Here is a 19,502-nt window from a genome sequence, read left to right as displayed (position 1 = left end):
AGACTGATGCTGTCTGGTCACGTACTTGTTCTTCTAGACCTTCTCTGTCTCATTTGTACTCCTGCAAAGCCTGTGCCGGAGGGCCTCTTGCCCGCAGCCTTGCTGATGGACACCGGCTGCCACGGCCATCAACCCAGTTACCCCGGCCAGTCCAATTGGTAAAAAAAAAAAAAAAAAAAAAACAACACGGTATCTCGGTGTCGTTGGTGAAAAAAATGGTATCTTGGTGTCGTGTTTTGCAAGTGAAGTAAAAATTGCAGAACGCTAACGTTAACCATTTTTTAAAAAATATTTTATTTATTTATTAGAGAGAAAGAGAGAGGGAGCACAAGCAGGGGGAGCGAGAGCAGAGGGAGGAGAAGGAGAAGCAGGCCTCCTGCTGAGTGGGACCCTGGGATCGTGACCCGAGCCCAAGGTAGACGCTCAACTGACTGAGCCACCCAGATGCCCCTAAAGTCACCATTTTTTAATCAAAGATTTTATTTTTCAGAGCAGTTTTAGGTTCAGAGCAAACTTGAGCAGAAGGTGCAGAGATTTCCCCTGGCCTGCCCCTGCTGCGTGCCCAGCCCACCCCCCCATCAGAGGGCATGCTTGTTACTCGGCATGAACCTGCACGAACACGTCACCCCTGGAGTCCACAGGGTATGTGAGGGCTCCTCCCGGAGTTGGGCATGCTGGGGGTTTGGACAAATATGACCTGGTGCCATCACAGTGCCATGCAGGAATTTCACTGCCCAAAACATTCTCTGTGCCCCCCTGTTCATCCCTCCCTCCCCGCCCTAACCCCCAATGACGGATCTTTTCATGGTCTCCATAGTTTTGCCCAAATTAGCCCTTTTAAAGTGAACAACTCCGTGGCATTTCATACATTCACAGTGTTGTGCAACCACCACCTCCAACTAGTTCCAAAACGTTGTCATCACCCCAAAATAAACCTCCATACCCATCAGCACTCACTCCCCATCCCCCTCCCCCACCCCGGCCCCTGGCAACCACCAATCTGCTTCCTGCTGCTATAGATTTGCCTTTTCTGGGCATTTCATATAAATGGAATCATATAATATGTGGCCCTTTTTAAATAATTTCCTCCTCTTAAGTATGAAGTTTCCAAGGTCCATCCGTGTTGTAGTGTGTACGACACTCCCTGTGGCTGAGGACCAGTCAGTGATACGGCCAGGCCACATTTTGTGGATCTCTCCATCTGCTGGTAGACTTTTGGGTTGTTTCCATTTCAGTGTAGTTTTAACCTCCCTTTCCCTGGACATGGGCGAGGCTGAGCTGCTTCTCATACTTTAGATGCTCTTCAGGGTGACCTCCGAACCTGAGGGTGGTGACCGGGGGACAGGATGAAAGGGCTGAGCTGGGGCTGCGCTGGTGTCTCTGGTTCCCATGCTGGTGTCCTCTTGGGGACCAGGGCCTTCTGGGTGTCAGAGGAGAGTGGGCTTCTCTGGGGGATGTCATGCCTGGGTGTCGGGCTTGGTGGTGGGGGGCGCCCAGTGAGCTCACTACAAAGAGCCACCGTTTATTGAGTGGGTACTGTGCATCTGGAACTCTCTCCATATATCATCTCCTTCAACCCTTGCAGCAGCTAGAGGTTGGTTTGTGACTCTCCTTCGACGCCCAGGGGACTGACATGGGAGGCGTTGTGCAACATGTCAGTGGGTGGCCAGCAGGTGCCGGGTCTGTCAGCAGGCCTGTTGGACATATGCACTGAGTGTGTGCCACGCACCCTGGGCGGTCTCACCCTCAGGAGGGCTGCCTCGGGGAAACTCATTCTTGGCCTCCCTTCCCCAGCACCTCAGCTCCCAGCCCTCTAGAGAGGAACAGGATTTCTCTTTCTCATACATCCTGTATTCATCAGCTACTACGGCTTAACAAAATACTGCAAAGTGTAGCAGCTTAAAACAACAGACATTCACTATCTCACAGCGTCCGAGGGTCAGGATCTGGAGGAGGCTTAGCTGGCCTGGGTTCTAGCTCAGGTTCCCTGATGAAACTCTGGTCAAACCATCAGCCAAGGCTGCGGTCATCTGAAGGTTTGACTGGGGCTGGAAGACCCGATTCCAAGGGGGCCCCTCACATAGTTAATACATCGGAGGCCTCGATTCCTTTCTGGTTGTTGGCAGGATGCCCCAGTCCCCTGGCACGTGGAGCTCTGTGAGGAGCTGAATGGGTGCCCCGACAATGTGGTCCTGACTTCCACAGAGCAAGTGATCCAGGGGAGAGAACCAGGAGGAAGCCACAGTGCCTTTTGTGACTCATCTTGACGATGACACCTCAACCCTCTTACCTCATTCTGTCCATTAGAAGTGAGTCCCCAAGTCTAGCCCAGACTCAAAGGGAAGAGAACAAAGCTCCACTTCTGGGAGGGGGAGGAGGGGATCAAAGGATTTGTGGGCGCATTTGAAACTTCCACAACCCTCTGTCCCTCGCTTTTGCTCTGGGTCTTGAGTCTGCGCCCAGGTGGTAACCATACGTGCGTGAGTGTGGTGGGCGCAAGCCTCAGACTGTGGGCGCAGGATGGGGTAAGACGGTTAGCCCTCAGTTATCTGGATTTGGGGGTGGTTGGCAAAACTTCTATAGTGGTTGACTACCACAAAATGACTGTGTTGATTAAGCCATCCGCTGGGTAGTGCTATTTAATGAGCTAGTAAAAAAAAAAAAAAAATACACAGCTTTTCTGCTGTTTTGTAAATATTTTGATAACTGTATTTCAATATAATTGGAAGTTGTCTGCTTGGAGGGGGTCCTGGTAGTAAATAGTTCATTCTTACCATCCTTCAGTAGGGGTCCAGGTGTCCATTTACCTACCACCTCCCACCACATCTGTGGGCGTGATGTCTGAGCAACTCAACTCGCCTCCTAACCCCTGCCCCTTGACCGGCCCGCTCCACTCTCTTTCCCAGCCATGACCTTTTCCCCTTGCCTTCCAGGAAGCTCCTGGCCATCCTTCAAAACCCAGCCCACCTATGACTAATGGTGCCTCCAGAGAGTATTGGCCGCTCCCATGACTCGCTCCTCTGCGGGCACGTCGTGCTGATTGTTTCACAGCCACACCAACCCCCTCAGGAGCTGGGAGCTTCCCGGGTGCCTCAGTCTACTCGTGTTTGAAATTCCAATCCTTGGCACACCATCTGATGCCTACAGAATACATGCTATGAAGGAAGGGAGTTGGCTGAACAATAAATGAACACATCCCAGCCTGCATGAAGCAAGCTCTTCCCCTTCCCCAAATAAGTGTACCCTCTGATTCATACATCACTCATTTGGAATTTGGGGGAAGTAGGAGAAGGCCAGACAGGCGGTTACGTTAGCACTGTCCATAATAAATGACCTAACCTTTCGAATCTCCACCGGTAAAATCAGAGGTGTTCTAGAGATTAGAAGGGATCATGTGCAGAGTGCCTGGTACACAGTAAGTGCTCAGGAGAGACGAGTTAGTGTGAATCGTACAAGATAGCCACAAATCACTGGCAGAAAGGTGATGTAAGTGAGTCCCGTGAGTTCGGAGGAGGGAGAAATCGCACCTGATGAGGCGCGGGAAGATGTAAGAGCAGGAGTTGGATCTTGGTCCTAGAAGGTGCCTGGTGGAAATGGCAAGGCCGTTTCCATTTCTGAGGAAGGACGGAGCTCTCGGTGGGGCTTGGGTGCCAGGGAGACGAATGAGCGTTCGCTTCTCCATCATCCCCAAGCATCTCATTCGTACATGATGGAGATGCTGATTGCAAATTGTCTCTTTCCATTCATTCCAGAAGTCAGCAAGAAATGTGAGTAGGCAAATTCTATTTTGTTAGCTGTGTTGCTGTGTGGGTTTAGAAAGTTCTTTGAAAGATCGTCCGACAGTGTGTAATTCAGCCTTTTCCCTTAGTAAGACAGCTCGGCCCCAGCACGTCTACATCAGGGCCGGTTTTGGAAGATGCGAGCCGACAGCTACAGAGGGGACCTCCTGCTGCCCCGGTCCCCTCCTCGGAGATGATCTTGCAGCGCTTGGGGTGACCTCGATCCACGGTCCCTCCCCTTGCTCCCTGGGAGCGGGAGGCTGCAGCCACCCTAAGGCTTGCTGGGCAGTGGGACCTGGTGGGAAGAGTGCCCATCAGCTTGCGTCCAGTCCTGGCCTCTGCCCATTGACTGTGGGGCCTTGAACAGGTCCCTTCTGTGCTCAGTTTCCACACCTCTAAAAGGACCATAATAACGGTGCCAGCTTTGCAAGGTGGTTGCAAACATTTGATGAAGGAATGAGTCTAAAGTTCGTAGACTAATGTCTGGCCTAGAGAACGCTCTGCCTAAATGTTTGTGAAATTATAATTGGTCATTCACTCAGTATTTATTTATCGTGGCCCCATTCTTTCATTATTATGATTTTTTCTCTTATTACTCATTCAGTTATGAGGCTTCATTTATCCCATGGGCGCTGAGTGCCTGCTGAAGCCCAGGCCCTGACTTCTGAAATAGAGATACAAGGATGAACAGGTGGATGCAGCTCCTGCCCTGGGGAGCTTGACCAAGGGCCACATCATACACACACACACCTTGCAGGAAGCATCACTGCACGTTTTCACACTTGAGAACGGTAGGCCTTGTCAATCTTAAGTGCCTGGCCCAGATTTCACAGCTGGCAGGTGGCAGAGAAGGGTCTGATCCTTGGGGCAGCCTATCTTGTTAGTCCCCCCAGACTCTTGGAGCCCCCCCACCAGCCAGCTGTTGGCAGGAGGCGTCTGAATGAATCTGACATGTTCCTATTAAATGCAAGCGGGGACAGATGGTTCTCAGCCTGGCTCCTGCCCTCCCCACAAGCACCTGTGGAGCTGCCTGGGACACACGGAAACCCTGGGAAGGAGAGTGGTTACAGGGAGGCTAGACAGGCCTAGCTTCTGGTTCCAGAAAGGCAGCTGGGAAAGCCATCCGTGGGCACACTTTCGGAGCAGACCTGCTGAGCATTAATGGCAGAAACACTTGAGGTGTCAGGAAGATTAGCCATCCTCCCCTTCGTATTCAACACTGCAGTTGCTTTGCAGAATCTTCCCTTTGGTGCAGAGCAGGGGAGCCAACAATCCCCAGAATCCTCCAAATCTGCAATAAGTGGGCAGTCCCTAGGGCAGATCCCTTGCCCCCGAATCTCTCCCTCACCAAGCTGGCCAGAGTCCCCGATTTCCCAAAGACTCTTGTCCTGGGGGATGCAGTTGCCACTGGGAACTCTGAGTTGTGTGTGAGTGCGGAGTGTTCTCAGGCCCCGCCTAGGAGGCAGGAGTGAGAGTAGGGGGGTGTGGGGGGAGAGCCCACAGGCCTGGGGCTCTGCACGGAAGGGTCAACGTTGCAGACTCTGGACCCAGGAGCCTGGTTCCCCGGCCTGCTGGCTCTGGACTGTCCTTAGCTGGGGGGGCTCTGAGTCTTGGCTGCCCTCGAGCCTCCAAAAGGACCGATTCTGCTGACACCTTGATTTCCAGAAGGGCGAGGGGGGAGATCTGTGCTGTCTTAGGCTCCGGGTCTGTGGTGCTTCATTAAGCAGCCCCCAGGAGCGGCTGCAGAGTCCCTCTGGCATCTCCCAGCAGGAAGCTCTGCCAGTGAGGTCAGTGCTGTTGGCCAGAGAGGGACCCGTGTGGCCTGTGGACACTCTGCCATGAAGAATGAGCTTACCCAGGGCAGACCAGACTTGCAGCCCCGAGCATCGGCCCTTGTGGGCTGGGGTGGGGGCAGGAGGCAACCCTCTGGGTGCTGCCAGAGAATCTGGCTGGTTCTCTCTGGCCCTGGCCAGAGCCTGTGCCCTCGGGACGTCATGGGCTTCCGCTCAGGTACCAGTTCTGGGGGCCGTTGGAGACAAGGTGGTTGATTCTGGGAGGGTTCAGGGCTGGAGCCACCGACCTACAGGTAGACTATAGAATCTGTCCACACCACGTCCTGGGGAAAGGATTTCTGTTTTGAGATCCAGCAAAGATGAGCGAGGTCTCATACCTGTTTTGGTCAGACTCCCTCCTGCCCCTGGGCACGTTTCTGTGAATTTGGTTCTTACTTTCACTAATCCCTGAACAAATAAAAGAACTTAATCAGCATGGATTCCTACATGATTTAAATGACTCCAAATTCTTACAATTTTGATTGATGTGCATTTATACACTTTGGAAATAAGCGAGATTAGCAGATGTGCCTCGCTGGCACACCGATTAAAGCAGAGTCTGTATTATTTCACCTAAATATTCCTGCGTGCACGTTTTGACGTTTGATCTCTGTGCCTCCTTCCACCGCACTAAAATACCAGGATTTACTAGCCGTGGCCCACGTTTGGGTGAATGCTTTTTGCAAAGGCCTTTCTGAGGTCATGGCCTAGAACATTAATTCTGGAAGAATATGCACAATGACAGCAGGACACGCATCACTGCAGCCTGAGACTGGCCCAGAACTGCCTTAACCAGTTCATGCCCCCAAAATGGTTCCACAATCACAAAGCACCCTGTGAATTAATTAGCACACTCTTTCCAGTTACTACCGCACAGTCCGGCATGTCTGTTTGTCTCGACCTGGCCCACCCGGCTGCTCACCTGGTACCTGGGCACTTGAAGATCACAGTCAGTGGTGGGCACTAGGGCTGACAGGGGACTGAGCAACTGGCCTGGGGTCTCTGCCATCAGAGCACCAGATGGTACCCTATCCCCCTTCAAGGCCACTAGCTAGATGGGGGACAGACTTTGGTAAAGTACTCACATGCTACTGTTGATGGGGTAGGTTCGAGTGGTCTCTGGGAGGGAGCCTGGGGTGAGGCGGGGAGCCCACTAAAAGTCAAGAAAGGTTTGGGGGGCTTCTCTGCAACTTGTAACCCAGCTGCTAGAGAAGACCCAGGGCTGGTGAATTTGATGACACGAACCTCTTGGTATAAACATCCATCAGGATTGGCCCAGCCATTTAAATATCCAGATTCCCAGGCCCCTCCTGGACCTGCATCTCTTGGGGAATCTGCACTCAGTGCTCACTTTTCAGGGTGAGGCCAATGCTCACTAGTGTTGATGGTCATGCTTGAAAGATAGTGCCCCTCTGGGCAGGGCCAGGGCTCCATTCTCACTCTCATATGCCCTTTGACCTTGGGCCTTCTCACCCCCATCACCCCCAGCTCCTGGTCTCTATGCTCTGGGCTCCAAACCAGTGGAGATACTTCTTTATTAGACAGCATGCTTTGAATGTTCCTGTCCGTTTTTCCTTTACTGTGGCTGCTGTGACAGGTGGCTCAGTGGCTTAAACAATACAAATGTGTCACCTGACAGTTCTGTAGGTCATAAGTCAGATGCAGGTCTCACCGGGCTCAAATCAAGGTGGGTTCTGTTCTGGAGGCTCTGAGGAGAACCCATGTCCTTGTTCATTCTTATGCTAGAATTCAGTCCCTTGTGGTTGTAGGACTGAGGTCTCTTGTTTCTTGCTGGCTGTCAACTGAGGCTTGCTCTCATCTGTCGGAAGCCACCACATTCCCTGGCTCCTGGCCCCTTCCTCCGTCTTCTAAGGCAGCGATGTCATGTCACTATAAGCCTTCTTTCCCATCATAGCAGGGAAAGCGTCTCCACTTGTGCGGGTCTCAGGGGAGGAGAAGCTTCCCTCTGTCCTCATGTCCTCTGTCCATGACCAGGGCCCGGGAGCTGGGCTGACAAGGGCATTTCATGGAAGAAAGGCACACAAATGTTATTTGATGTGAATATTTTCATTGTTCTGGGTGTAAATGACATCAGAGTAAGAAGTCAAAGGCCCGAAGAGGCAGTGAGACTCAGGGCACTTATGCATCATTTTAACAGAAGACCATAAACAGATCGCAGAGAAGAGACAAGACAAAGGAAAGCTCTTTGAGCTTCTAGGGGCAGAAGGTAAACATGTGGGGGGAACTAATGGAAGATAGGGTTGCTTGGTGAGGTTTTGTTCATGTGGACTCATCTTGGCCATCCCCATCTCCAGTGACAAAGGTTGCTCCTCCCTCCCAGTTACAAGAGGGCCGGCTTCCTGGGGGGCTGCTGGTGTTTAATGCCCCACTGGTGCCCACCTGAAACCCTTAATAATATTTGAACAAGGGACCCCACGTTTTCATTCAGGGGGGCTGAGAATTATGTAGCCGGTCCTGCTCCTTGCATATCAGAATTTTTGGCTTTCTCGGCCGTGTCTCCTTCTGCAGGCACATGACCCTCAAGTCCCTGTTTTATCTACACCCAGTTCCCAGGAAGCACCTAGTCTATTATGGGAACTGGTGAGTGTGATGCCAAATGGATGAGCTCTCCAAGCAGCAGAGACCAGTCAGGTCTCGGACAGATTCAAAGCCAGCACCCTCCCGCCTCCAACAGATCTGAGGGGAACCCCTTCTTGTGGCTCCAGGTCAGTGGCCCCCCACTGCCTGCCGGTGGGGCCGGGGGTGGAGGGTCTGGAATGCTCCATTTTGTGGGCAGCTAGAGTGAGCATCTGGTTTGAACTCTGCTCCTGGGGGAGAATTTGGCAGCTGGGTTCACAGTGAAATATCCTAAAATCGATACTATGAGATTAATCTAGGGTAGATTTTCACTCATGCAAATGAAGCATCACTTTGCTCATGTAGTGAGCTTGGCAGAAAAACATTCGGGGAACAAAGCGGGCTGGGTGCGTGAGGCATGTGGGCGAGAGAGTGAGCTGATCCAAACAGAGGGGCCGGGCCCAGAAGGGGCAGCCATGTGTCCCGCCGTCGGCAGATGGGGACAGGCCCGGCCTTCCCAGCAGGCGAAGCAGGTGAAGGTAAGAAGCCGGGGCTTTGGCATGTCTGCCAGGCTCTGTGTGCCAGGCGCCAAAAATAAGGCACAAATGAATAAATTTGTGGTTTTGACACTCTAATTTCATCCTTTTCTCCTGAAGCTCCAGACTGAGCAGCTGTGTACCAGGAAAGGACATTCAGAGCAAGGTAATAAAAAAGTTCCCAAGATGGGGAGCAGTTAGCGGCGTGTGACCGTACCCGCTGCATTTCCAGTTTCTGGAAGACTCCGGGCCCGGAACGTCTGCCCTGTGTGCATATGCCAGACCCACCTCCTCCTGGACCCTCTGCTCCCTCGCCAGCTTCTGCCCTCCTTTTTTTTTTTTTTTTTTTTTTTTAAGATTTTATTTATTGGGCAGCCCGGGTGGCTCAGTGGTTTAGCGCCACCTTCAGTCCAGGTCATGATCCTGGAGACCCGGGATTGAGTCCCATTGGGGCTCCCTGCATGGAGCCTGCTTCTCCCTCTGCCTGTGTCTCTGTCTCTCTCTCTCTCTCTGTGTGTCGCTCATGAACAAATAAATAAAATATTTTTTTCCCTAAAGATTTTATTTATTTGTTCATGAGCGACACAGAGAAAGAGAGAGAGAGAGAGAGAGAGAGAGGCGGAGGAGACACAGGCAGAGGAGCAGGGAGCCCGAGGTGGGACTTGATCCCGGGTCTCCAGGATCAGGCCCTGGGCCGAAGGCGGCCCTAAGCCGCTGCAGCACTGGGGCTGCCCTGCCCTCCTTCTTCTACCTCGTCCCCTGGTCAGAGGGGAGTCCTCCTCCTCAGGGACATATCAATCCATCCAGAGACACCCCACCTCCCGCCAAGCTCCTTCCCTATCAGGCTCACGCTCCAGGTCACCAAGTCACCGTACACCTGCCCTAATCCCTCCAGCACCAGGTGTCAGATGGCTCCAGACTGGCTCCGACCCCCTGGGGCCTGCTGAGATTATTCAGAGCAGCCCGTCCCAAACCTGCTCACCCTGTGTCACCCATTCCTTTTGGTGGTAACCACCATAGAGGCAGAGGTCCCCCCTCTCCTTGTACCTCCTCACCGGGCCTGGTGCTCCCCGTGTGGCTCCCCTGGCGCAGCGTGTCCCTCCTCTCCCAGGGCCTGTGAGTAATGAGCTAGCGTCCCGACGGTGGTCATCTGAACTGTTTCCTTCCCATAGCTCAAAGTCTTTATTCATACACTCTATTTTAAAAACAGTAACACTCAAAAAAAAAAAAAAAAAAACCAGTAACACTCAGGCTCCTTGCCCACCGCGCGGAGAGGCAGGAGAAGTAAACAGATGCCTCTTTCCAACGGTCCATCCATGTACGTACTCGTCCAATATTTATTGAGCAATATGGTGCTTGCAAAACATCTCCCAGAGTGAAGCTTGTCCTTTTACTTTGTCACACTGTCCTTAAATTTCAGCGACGTCAAAGATATTTCTCTGATTCTGTATAATTTACGCTCTGGGGATCGGAAGGCCTTCTCTATCTCGGCGTCATAAAGATGTTGTGTATCTTCTCCAAAAGAGATTTAGAGTTTGGCTTTTTTTCACATTTAGGTCTTTAATTCATCCGACTCTTATTTTCGTGCGTCATATAAGGTAAATACCCATTTTATGTTTGCCTTGGTGGATGGACAGGTGTCCCAACAGCCCTTATGGTATGATGGCTCACTCTCCCCCTCCCCCCAACTGATCGTACTTCCACTTGCTCAGTTTCCACAAACTGATCATCTGCTTCTCGGGTCCCCATTCCACCCTGCTGGTCTATTTTTCTTAGATCTAAACCGGGCTGTCTTATTACCACGTAGCCCTTCGTAATGAGTATGTACGTCTGGAAGGGCAAATATCTCATCATCTCTTTCAAAATAGTGTTGGCAGTTCTTGGACTTTCATCTGCAGACACGGTGGCAGGCATGTGGACCACGGGAGGAGGACAGCGCTCCACGGATGGTGACACATCAAGATAAACGGGGTCTGGGTCTCTGGACAACCTCACGGATCCCCAGTGTTGGCCCTGGAGCACCTTCAGAAGCTCATGTGAGCAAGAAACATCCATTTTGTTGAGGTCACATTCAATTTGCCTTGATACCAATTCAATGCGGCCAAGTCATTTTTTTCTTATATATTAGTATCCTGGTAAAATACTGAATCAAAATGACAGAACAGGAATCCTCATGTTCTTCTTGGCTTTAAGGAAAATAATTCTAATGGTTTATCATGAAGTGTGATGCTTTTAGGTAGGTGTGTCTTATCAGTTTAAGAAAATTTCTGTCTATTCTCAGTTGGCTGAGAATTTTCTTTAAAAAAAATCACAAGTGGATACTGCCTTTTATCAAATGGCTTTTCTGCATCGAATAAGATGATTATATATATGGACTTTCTCCTTTAATCTTTTTAATGTGATGAATTACTTTAGCAGAAATTTCAGTGTTAAACTGTCTTATATTCCTGAGTTAGAGACTGTGCGCTCACGATAAAGTATTTATATATAGACTACTGGATTTGGTTTGCTAATTTTGATATAGGATTTGTGCATCTGTGTTCCTATTTTCCCTGTAGGTACTGTTTCTGCCTGTTTCGGGCATCAAAATTCAGCTACCCTTATAAAAGGAGCTGGGGAGTCCCTCCTCCTGCCCTTGTCCTATATTTCCCCAAAGGAAATTTCTATGGAACAATTTGTATTGAATAGGGGTTATGTATTCCTTGAAGGCTTGGTAAAACTTGCTTGTAATACTGTCTGGTCTGATGCTTTTTTTGCAAGTGGATTTATGACTGCTGATTTAATGTCCTAAATGCTTCCAGGTTTTCTATTACTTTTTGAGATCTTTTTGATCATTTTTTATTTTTTTTCTATGCATTCGTCTATTTCATCTCTTACAACTCTTAAATCTTTTTGACATAAAGTTGTTCATAGTGCTTATTTTGCTAAAGAATTCTACTGTGTGTTTACATCTTCCTTTGTGTTCCTGATAAAATTCATTTGATTTCTTTTCTTTTTTTCAATCTTTATTTCCAATAGTCTTTTCACTTTGCCTTCTTGGAGAATTAACTGTGCATTTGTCAATTCTTTCTTTTGTATATTTCCTGTTTTGTTACTTTCTGTACTTATCTTTAATATTTCCTTCCTCCTATTAAACAATTCTTTCCGGTATTTTTTCCCCCAATTTCTTGTGTTAAATACTTCCTTTATTAATTTTCACTATTACTTCCTAATGGCGGTTTGCTCTTATTACTGTCTTTTTTTGGAAATCTTATCCTTTCACTGTCTTAATTGTAAATACTTGAGACTTTTTATATTATGCTTTATTTTCTGAATTACTTAGAAGTATGCTTTTTAGCTTGCAAACATTTGGGATTTCTCATTTTATTATTTAGTGTTAGGAGGTGATCTGTATGATATCAGTTGAAACCTCCTTTGCAACCTAATATCGAATTCAGTATTGTTAAATGTCAGATTCGAGTTTGAAAGGAATATTTAGCGTCTATGTACGTCTAGCTCAAGCTTGTTAATTATGAGGTTCAAATTAAGCTATGATTTTCTGACAGACACATGCTAAAATTTTCCCCTGTGGATGTAAGTTGTTGGTTTCTTTTGCAGTTTTATTTTCTATATTTGAGACCGAATGGTTAAAGACATGGAGTTTCAGCATTGGCATGTTTTCTTAAAGAATTAGTTTTTTTATTAGTGAGTAAACACTTTCTGTCTTTTTAAAAAAAAAGACTTTATTTATTTATTTGAAGGAGAGAGAGTGAGTGAGAGAGAGAGCACAAGCCGTGGGGAGAGGCAGAGGGAGAAGTAGACTCCCTGCTGAGCAGGGAGCCCAACTCAGGGCTGGATCCCTGGACCTAGAGATCATAACCCAAGCCGAGGGCAGAGGCTTCGTAGACTGAACCCCCCAAGTGCCCCACACATTTTGTCTTAATGACTCCTTTGTTAGTAATATTGCTTTTACTTTCTTTTGTATATATTTTAGGTATACGTATCAGCATTTTTATACACATTTTTTCAACCTTTATTTTCAACCTCTCTGTGGTTTCTACTGTATCTACAAATCTTTTGTATAGATAGATTTTTTTCATCCAATCAGTTAGTCTGTGTAATTAATAGGTAAGTTTAATACATTTACTATTATCATAGTTACTAACATATTTGGACTTAACCGATACATTTGGACTTACATTTATTATCTTACTTATGTCTTTTCTCCAATTTCCCCTCCCATCTTGCATATCTTTGTCCACTAGCATTTTCGTTTCACTTTGTTTTTAACCCCCTTGATTCAGACTGATTGTAATTATTATTACTATTAATTACAGTCAATTTTTTATTAGGTTGACTATCATTTAAACCCTTCTGGGTTTAAAAACCACTACAACTGAAGTTCTTTCAGTGAGGATCCGTGAATAGTAGACTATTTTCTTTTTTCATTTGAAGATCTAATTGGCTTTATCATGTGATTCATGAGTCAGGCGGCATCCCACCTAGTAGGTGGAGGGGAGCCTCAGTAGGCTCTCTTTTATTTCTATCTGAAAATCTCTCTAGGACAGCCCTCACTTTTGGAGGACAGCTTAGCTGGACATATAATTTTTTTTTTTAAGATTTATTTATTTATTTATTCAGAGAGAGCGAGAGAGAGGCAGAGACACAGGCAGAGGGAGAAGCAGGCTCCATGCAGGAAGCCCGACGTGGGACTCGACCCTGTGTCTCCAGGATCTCACCGCGGGTTGCAGTCACCGCTAAACCGCTGCGCCACCAGGGCTGCCCTGGACATATAATTTGGGATAACAGATACACCCCCCCAGTCCTTCACCAATAGGCTAGCATTGTCTTCTGGCATCTATTGGTGATGCTGAGCATTCCATCAATCCAATTGTCATTTCTTTCCAGGTAGATAATCTTATCTTTTTGGTTGCTTTTAAGATCTCTGTGTCTTTGATATTTTCTGGTTTCTCCACCATGTATCTCAATGCGTGTTTACCTTTACTTATCCTGTTGGGATAATGTGACACTTCACTCTAATGACTCGGTCTTTTGATTATGGAAAAATCTCATTATGTTTTCATTTTGTATTTGCCCCCACCCCCGTCTTTATCTTCTTCTTCTAGACCATCTATAAGATAGATATTCCACCTACTGATTCTATTGTCCACATTTTTTTATTGTGTTTTTCTTTTTTCTTCATCTCTTCATATCTTTGTGCTGCATTTTGGATGATTTCCTTCTAATTTTCTTCTATTTATTTTTTTAAAAGATTTTATTTATTTATTCATGAGAGACACACACAGAGAGAGAGAGGCAGAGACACAGGCAGAGGGAGAAGCAGGCTTCATGCAGGGAGCCCGACGTGGGACTCAATCATGGATCCAGGATCACACCCTGAGTGGAAGAGAGAAGCTCAACCATTGAGCCACCCAGGCGTCCCTTTTCTTCTATTTCTTGAATTCTCTCTTTGGTGTTGTTACTTCTATTTATCTCATACATTTAGTTTATAATTTCAATGAAGATATTTTTACTTCTATGACTACTTCATTATTTTTTATGTCCACTTATTATTTTCAAAATGTCTGATTCTCTCCAATTCCTCCTTTTACTTCCCATATCATTTTAAATCCACTTTAATTATATTTCAGGTGTCCAGACTGTGAAAATTAATAAAAGGAAACCTTTGAGCACCTGGTGGCTCAGTGGTTGAGTGTCTGCCTTTGGCTCAGGCCCTGATCCTGGGGTCCTGGGATCGAGTCCTGGATCGGGCTCCCCGTAGGGAGCCTGCTTCTCCCTCTGCCTATGTCTCTGCCTCTCTCTTTGTGTCTCTCATGATTAAATAAATAAAATCTTAAAAAAAAAAAAAAAAAAAGGAAACCTCCTTTAGAATGGAGCCTAGAAACCACAGGGAAAGCTCTCAGTTTCCACCACTCTTGTCCACTGTCAGCCCAGCAGGAAAAGACTGGGGGCACAAGTACTTACTACCTTAGCCACTACTTTGCTATCCCAGCAGGAGAGAGGAGGTTTTTCTCCTTCCCTAACAACAGCCCAGGCGGTGAGAGACAGTCACAGCCCAGCCAATGAGAGACCATCACAGCCCAGCCAATGAGAAGCCCTGATACTTCAAATTCTCAGTGTCCTCCAATGGACTTTCTGTTTACAACAGGCCTCAGAGCATCCTCTCTCCTCTATAAAAGAACGAACTCTGCTTGCTCTTTGCACCTGCCTGTGGGTGTGTCCTGGCTTCTGTTTCCTGAAATGTGTCTCTCTGCTATTTCAGAATAAACCCATTTCTGCTGGTTAAGTGACTGGCAGTTTTATTTTTTAAGGGTAACAAGATTTTCTATGAACTCCAGCTATCACGGAGGTAATTCTTGTCCTGTTACTTCTAATGTCTCCTGTTTATGGTGGTTTATGTACGGGTTTTGTAAATTCTCCATTGTGGGTTCATATGAGAGTGCCCCAGCCCTGTGGGAATCTGGTGTGTTTTAGGTCGCAGAATTGTCCCCGTGGAGCGATTTTATATCTGCTTCTGTCAGGGCTCAGGTGCTTAAATGGCTTGAGAATGGTTTTTATGTTGCTCTGTGACTTGGGCTTTTCCACCTCTCAGTGTGACATCACACCTTGCTCCTCTTTCTGGGACAGGCCCATGGTTTAGATTCCTGATGGGCAAGTTTATTTTCTTTCCAAATCCCTAAATCCTTGGCTCAGGAAGTGGAGTTTTGCTGGCCCCCTTTGTGCCATCTTCAGAGCAGCAACCAGCAGCTCTGAAGACTCCAAGCTTTGAGTTGGGGCTCTGTTCAGGCTGCTTCACCTTGCGTGAGCTCCAGATGTCACCTCAGGTCCCCGTGCTGGAACCTCAGCTCTCCATCTCCAGATCTGAGCAGTGTCGGCGTGTTGACCTCTGCTTTCCTGCTCTAACCTTTAACTCTCAATCTCCCATCCTGAGGACTTTCCTCTCTTTCTTTTGAGTGTGAATATTTATTATGAAAACCATTTGGTGGTGGCAGCATATTTTGTTCTACTCATGTCTGCCCTTGGTCTGCCATGTGGCTGGAAGCCTGTCTCTCTTCCACTCACCTGTCCTCCACCTGGTTTTAACAGAGACACACATGTTTCAAAGACCCTTTAGATGGAAGAAGTCGGAGGCATGGATTGGGACCAGCCAGGGAGAAGAAGAGTAGGTAATGAAGGAGGGACTCATGGGCTGAGTGGCCACAGCGGCAATCTCTATAGGGTGGATTTGGGGAGGCCCAGTTTGGGGCCAGAGAAGGGCTTACTTACAAAGGTAACTCAGGCAGGGCGATCTGAGGGGCCCCTTCCAAACTGTAGATGCCCTGTGTCTAACTGGTACCTCTTCAACTGTAGCACAACCTCGTGGGAGTCAGAATGGTGGTTACCTTAGGTCAGCACCACGTGTGGCCAGGGGGAGCCATCTCCCTCCCACAGAGACCCAGCCTGTGGAGCATCCTGGCCCCCAGCGGGCACACGGAGGCCCACAGCTCTAGAATTGGGGCTGGAAAGAGGACACCAGAGGGAGAGTTTCACAGAGAGCCAGAAAAGTGCTAGGGAGAAGGCATCAATCTCTCATAAAATGGAAAGCTGCCCACTTCCGATCTCCAATCAAGCAAAGGAGACAGAAGTGGCGGCTGTCGCCAAGCTGCCACATCTCCAGAATCACTGCTGAGTAATTGCTGGGTACTTCAAGTCCGGGATGGGGGCTCTTTAAGCAATATTTCATGGGAGAGATATTGAGCCCTCATCAGGACAAGAAATATGGTCGTTAAACAGGCAGCTAATGGTATACCATTCATCCGGGGGCAAATCTGTGAGGTTCATTAAGCTGACCAGCCCAGCTCCTGAAGAGGGATGCAAAATTAGCCAGAGGAGGGAAGAGGTAGGAAGACACTGGAAGGAGGTGGAGTGAAGAAGCTTGTCTTCCAGGTGGTGATTCTGGAACGTGGAAGGGAAGGGATGGGAAGCTCGTCTTCTTCCCTGCTCCTCACAAAGAACGTTTTGACTCGGCGGAGCAGATTGCTAGAAGGAATCCCTAGTCAACGCATCTGACCAGTACGCCCCGAAGATCACCAACTTCCATTGTTAAATTCTCAACCGGTGCCACTTTCCCAAACCCAGAAAGCTGCTCTGCAAAAAACCTGCCCAATCAACCTGACCTCTGGGTAATCAGAAAATCAAGAACAAACTTGCCTCATCAGGAAAGAGCCGGGCACCTACCTGCCCTGGGAAATCTATATGTAAATTCAGGCCCATCTGCAGTCTTCCTGTGGCAGGGGTCTTGGTCTCCAGCCAGGTCCCAAGCTCAGATAAGACAAAGCTGGCCCAGAGTGTGGTTCAGAGCAGGAACTGGCAGGGCGACGGTTTGCTGTTCAGGTAGGACAGGAAGAGTGAGGTCAAGGTTTCTTCCCAAAGCCCTGTCAAATGGCCTCTGCTTTGTCCCAGAGAGTCCCAGCTTATAGCTCGCTTTTAGTTCTTGTAATTGACACTTGAAAAAAAAAAAAAAACACAGATGGAAGAAAATAAGATTGTTTCAGATATTGCAAAGCAAAACCTTTTCACAGCCGGGCATTCCTCAGTGGTGTGCTCTGTCCCCTTGTCACCTTTCGAGTCACCTGGTCACTGGCCACACCCAGGGCCTATGAGCTTGGAGACGTGCAGGCTGCGTCTCCAGGGTGTCACTTCACGTTTACTGTCACTCAGCAAGGCTGTGCTGTGTTATGGTGCAAACTACCCCCCAACTCTCCGGGGATTGTCAGTGGCTCATGGGGAGCAAGGTTTGTGTTTAGCTCGCACTGAACGCCCATCACAGTCAGCTCCAGCGGTGCCCCAGGAGGTGATGGAGGCAGAGACTAGAGTCGGGGGACCCCAAGAGCTGGAAGGGGTCTTCCCTAGAACCTTCAGAGCTGACACAGTCCTGTGACACCCTGATTTCTGACTTCCGGCCTCCAGAAGTGTGAGAATATAAATTCTGCTATCTTAAGTTTGTGGTGCTTTGTTACCTCAAGCACAGAAAACTAATACAGATTTTATCTTTGCTCCAGGCAGCCTCTACCCAGACCACTGGGAGTTTTCATCAAAGGGAAAGAAGACAAGGCACAGCGCAGGGGCTGGTTCTCAAGGCTTCCACACAAAGCTGACCCAATCATTCTGCTCACGTTTCACAGGCTGGAACAGGTCTCCTGGAGACCTAAGCATTCAAGAAATAGGAAAATGGGGCAGCCGGGGTGGCCCAGTGGTTTAGCGATGCCTTCAGCCCAGGACCTGATCCTGGAGACCCGGGATCGAGTCCCACCTCGGGCTCCCTGCATGGAGCCTGCTTCTCCCTCTCCTGTGCCTCTGCCTCTCTCTCTGTGTCTCTCATGAATAAATAAATAAAATATTAAAAAAAAAGAAATAAGGAATGTAATCCCCTACCTCAGAATTTGGCAAACTTCTGTATAAGGCCTCGTGGTAAGTATTATATACTGTGGGCTGCATGGTCACTGTTATAGCCACTCAATTCTACCATTTTCATGAGAAAGCAGGGATAGATGAATATAAATAAATGCATGTGTGCACCAATAAAACTTTATTTATAAAACCAGGCAGTGGGCCATATTCTGCTGAAGGAAGGGGCAGTGGACATTGCTGAGTAACGGAACAATCTAGCACACATTCCTTTGTGTTTTTTACTTCCTCTTCTGGTTAACTCTTGCTGTGTAGCAAATCACCCCAAGACTCAGTGGCTCAGAGCAATATCCACACTTAACATCATCTTTCACAGTCCTGGGGACTGATGGGGCCCAGGGAGGGGGCTCTTACTGGGGTTTGTCGAATGGTGGCTGTCAGGCAGTGGCTGGAGCTGCAAGCATCGGAAAGCTCACTCATGTTCGCAGGTCTAGACTAGCCACTGGCTCCCTGGCTTCCTTATGTTTTTGTGTTTCTCCACGTGCTTTCTACAGCATGGCACCTCTTACTGGGCAGCTCAGGGCTTCACAGGTCAATGGAGAGAGAGCGAGCGAGAGAGCAACATATGCGGTATTTTGATGAAATTCAATTAAAATTAGATAAAATTTAAAGTTCGGCTGCTGAAGCATCCCAGCCACATTTCAAGTTTTCTTGGTGGCTACCGTGACTGCGAGACAGTGCACCAAGCCAAGGGGGAGCCAGGTAGCCTTTACTGATCTAGTCTCAGAAGTCACACAGCATCATTTTGGACTCATCTGCTGCCAGGCTCGCCCAGGTTCAGAGGGAGGGAGACTTAGATCTCACCTCCTGATGCAGGGTGGCCAGGTTCTGGAAGAGCACAGGGGACCCAAAATATTGCTATGGCCATTTTTAGAAAGAAATAGGCCCACGAGGCAGGACATTGTAAGAGCCTAGAGATCACCTCCAGGCAGCCTTGAGGGCAGAGGCCAGACCCCTCGCTGGGTGAGGTGAATGCTTCTCTGCACAGTACCTTATTCCCGGGTGGTGAGGATGCAAGAAGCTAATCCCGTAGTGTGGTGCCTGACTCAGAGTGAGCGCTCAGTAAGTGTAGCTGCCATTATGTCCCAATTTTATTTTATTTTATTTTATTTTATTTTTTATTTGTATTTTTAAGATCTTATTTATTTATTTATTCATGAGAGACACAGAGAGGCAGAGACACAGGGAGAAGCAGGCTCCCTGTGGGGACCCCCATACGGGAATCAATTCCAGGACCCCAGGATCATGCCCTGAGCCAAAGGCAGATGCTCAACCACTGAGCCACCCAGGTGCCTCCGTGTCCCAATTTTAGACACAGAGCGAAAGCCACG

The 19,502-nt window shown here is 48.3% G+C and overlaps 2 long non-coding RNA genes across 4 annotated transcripts; one reads left to right on the top strand and one right to left on the bottom strand.

Moving 5' to 3' along the window:
- Positions 1-275: 275 nt before the first annotated feature.
- LOC140607209 (uncharacterized) lies at positions 276-10,327 on the bottom strand. 2 transcript variants are annotated; one of them, XR_012009328.1, is made up of 2 exons: positions 9,772-10,327; positions 276-7,621 (listed from the first exon to the last, which is right to left on the bottom strand). It is a non-coding gene; the product is annotated as an uncharacterized lncRNA (long non-coding RNA). The 2 variants fall into 2 exon arrangements; XR_012009329.1 differs by having other exon boundaries at positions 9,780-10,327.
- On the top strand, positions 8,145-18,736 carry LOC140607210 (uncharacterized). Of its 2 annotated transcripts, none has more exons than XR_012009331.1 (3): positions 8,145-8,337; positions 8,845-8,890; positions 17,766-18,736. It is a non-coding gene; the product is annotated as an uncharacterized lncRNA (long non-coding RNA). The 2 variants fall into 2 exon arrangements; XR_012009330.1 differs by lacking the exon at positions 8,145-8,337 and adding an exon at positions 8,609-8,727.
- The last annotated feature ends 766 nt before the right edge of the window (positions 18,737-19,502 follow it).

This window comes from Canis lupus, chromosome 16 (genome assembly GCF_048164855.1).
Source record: "Canis lupus baileyi chromosome 16, mCanLup2.hap1, whole genome shotgun sequence".
Classification (NCBI taxonomy): domain Eukaryota; kingdom Metazoa; phylum Chordata; class Mammalia; order Carnivora; family Canidae; genus Canis; species Canis lupus.
This window is presented reverse-complemented; position numbering and strand designations above follow the sequence as displayed.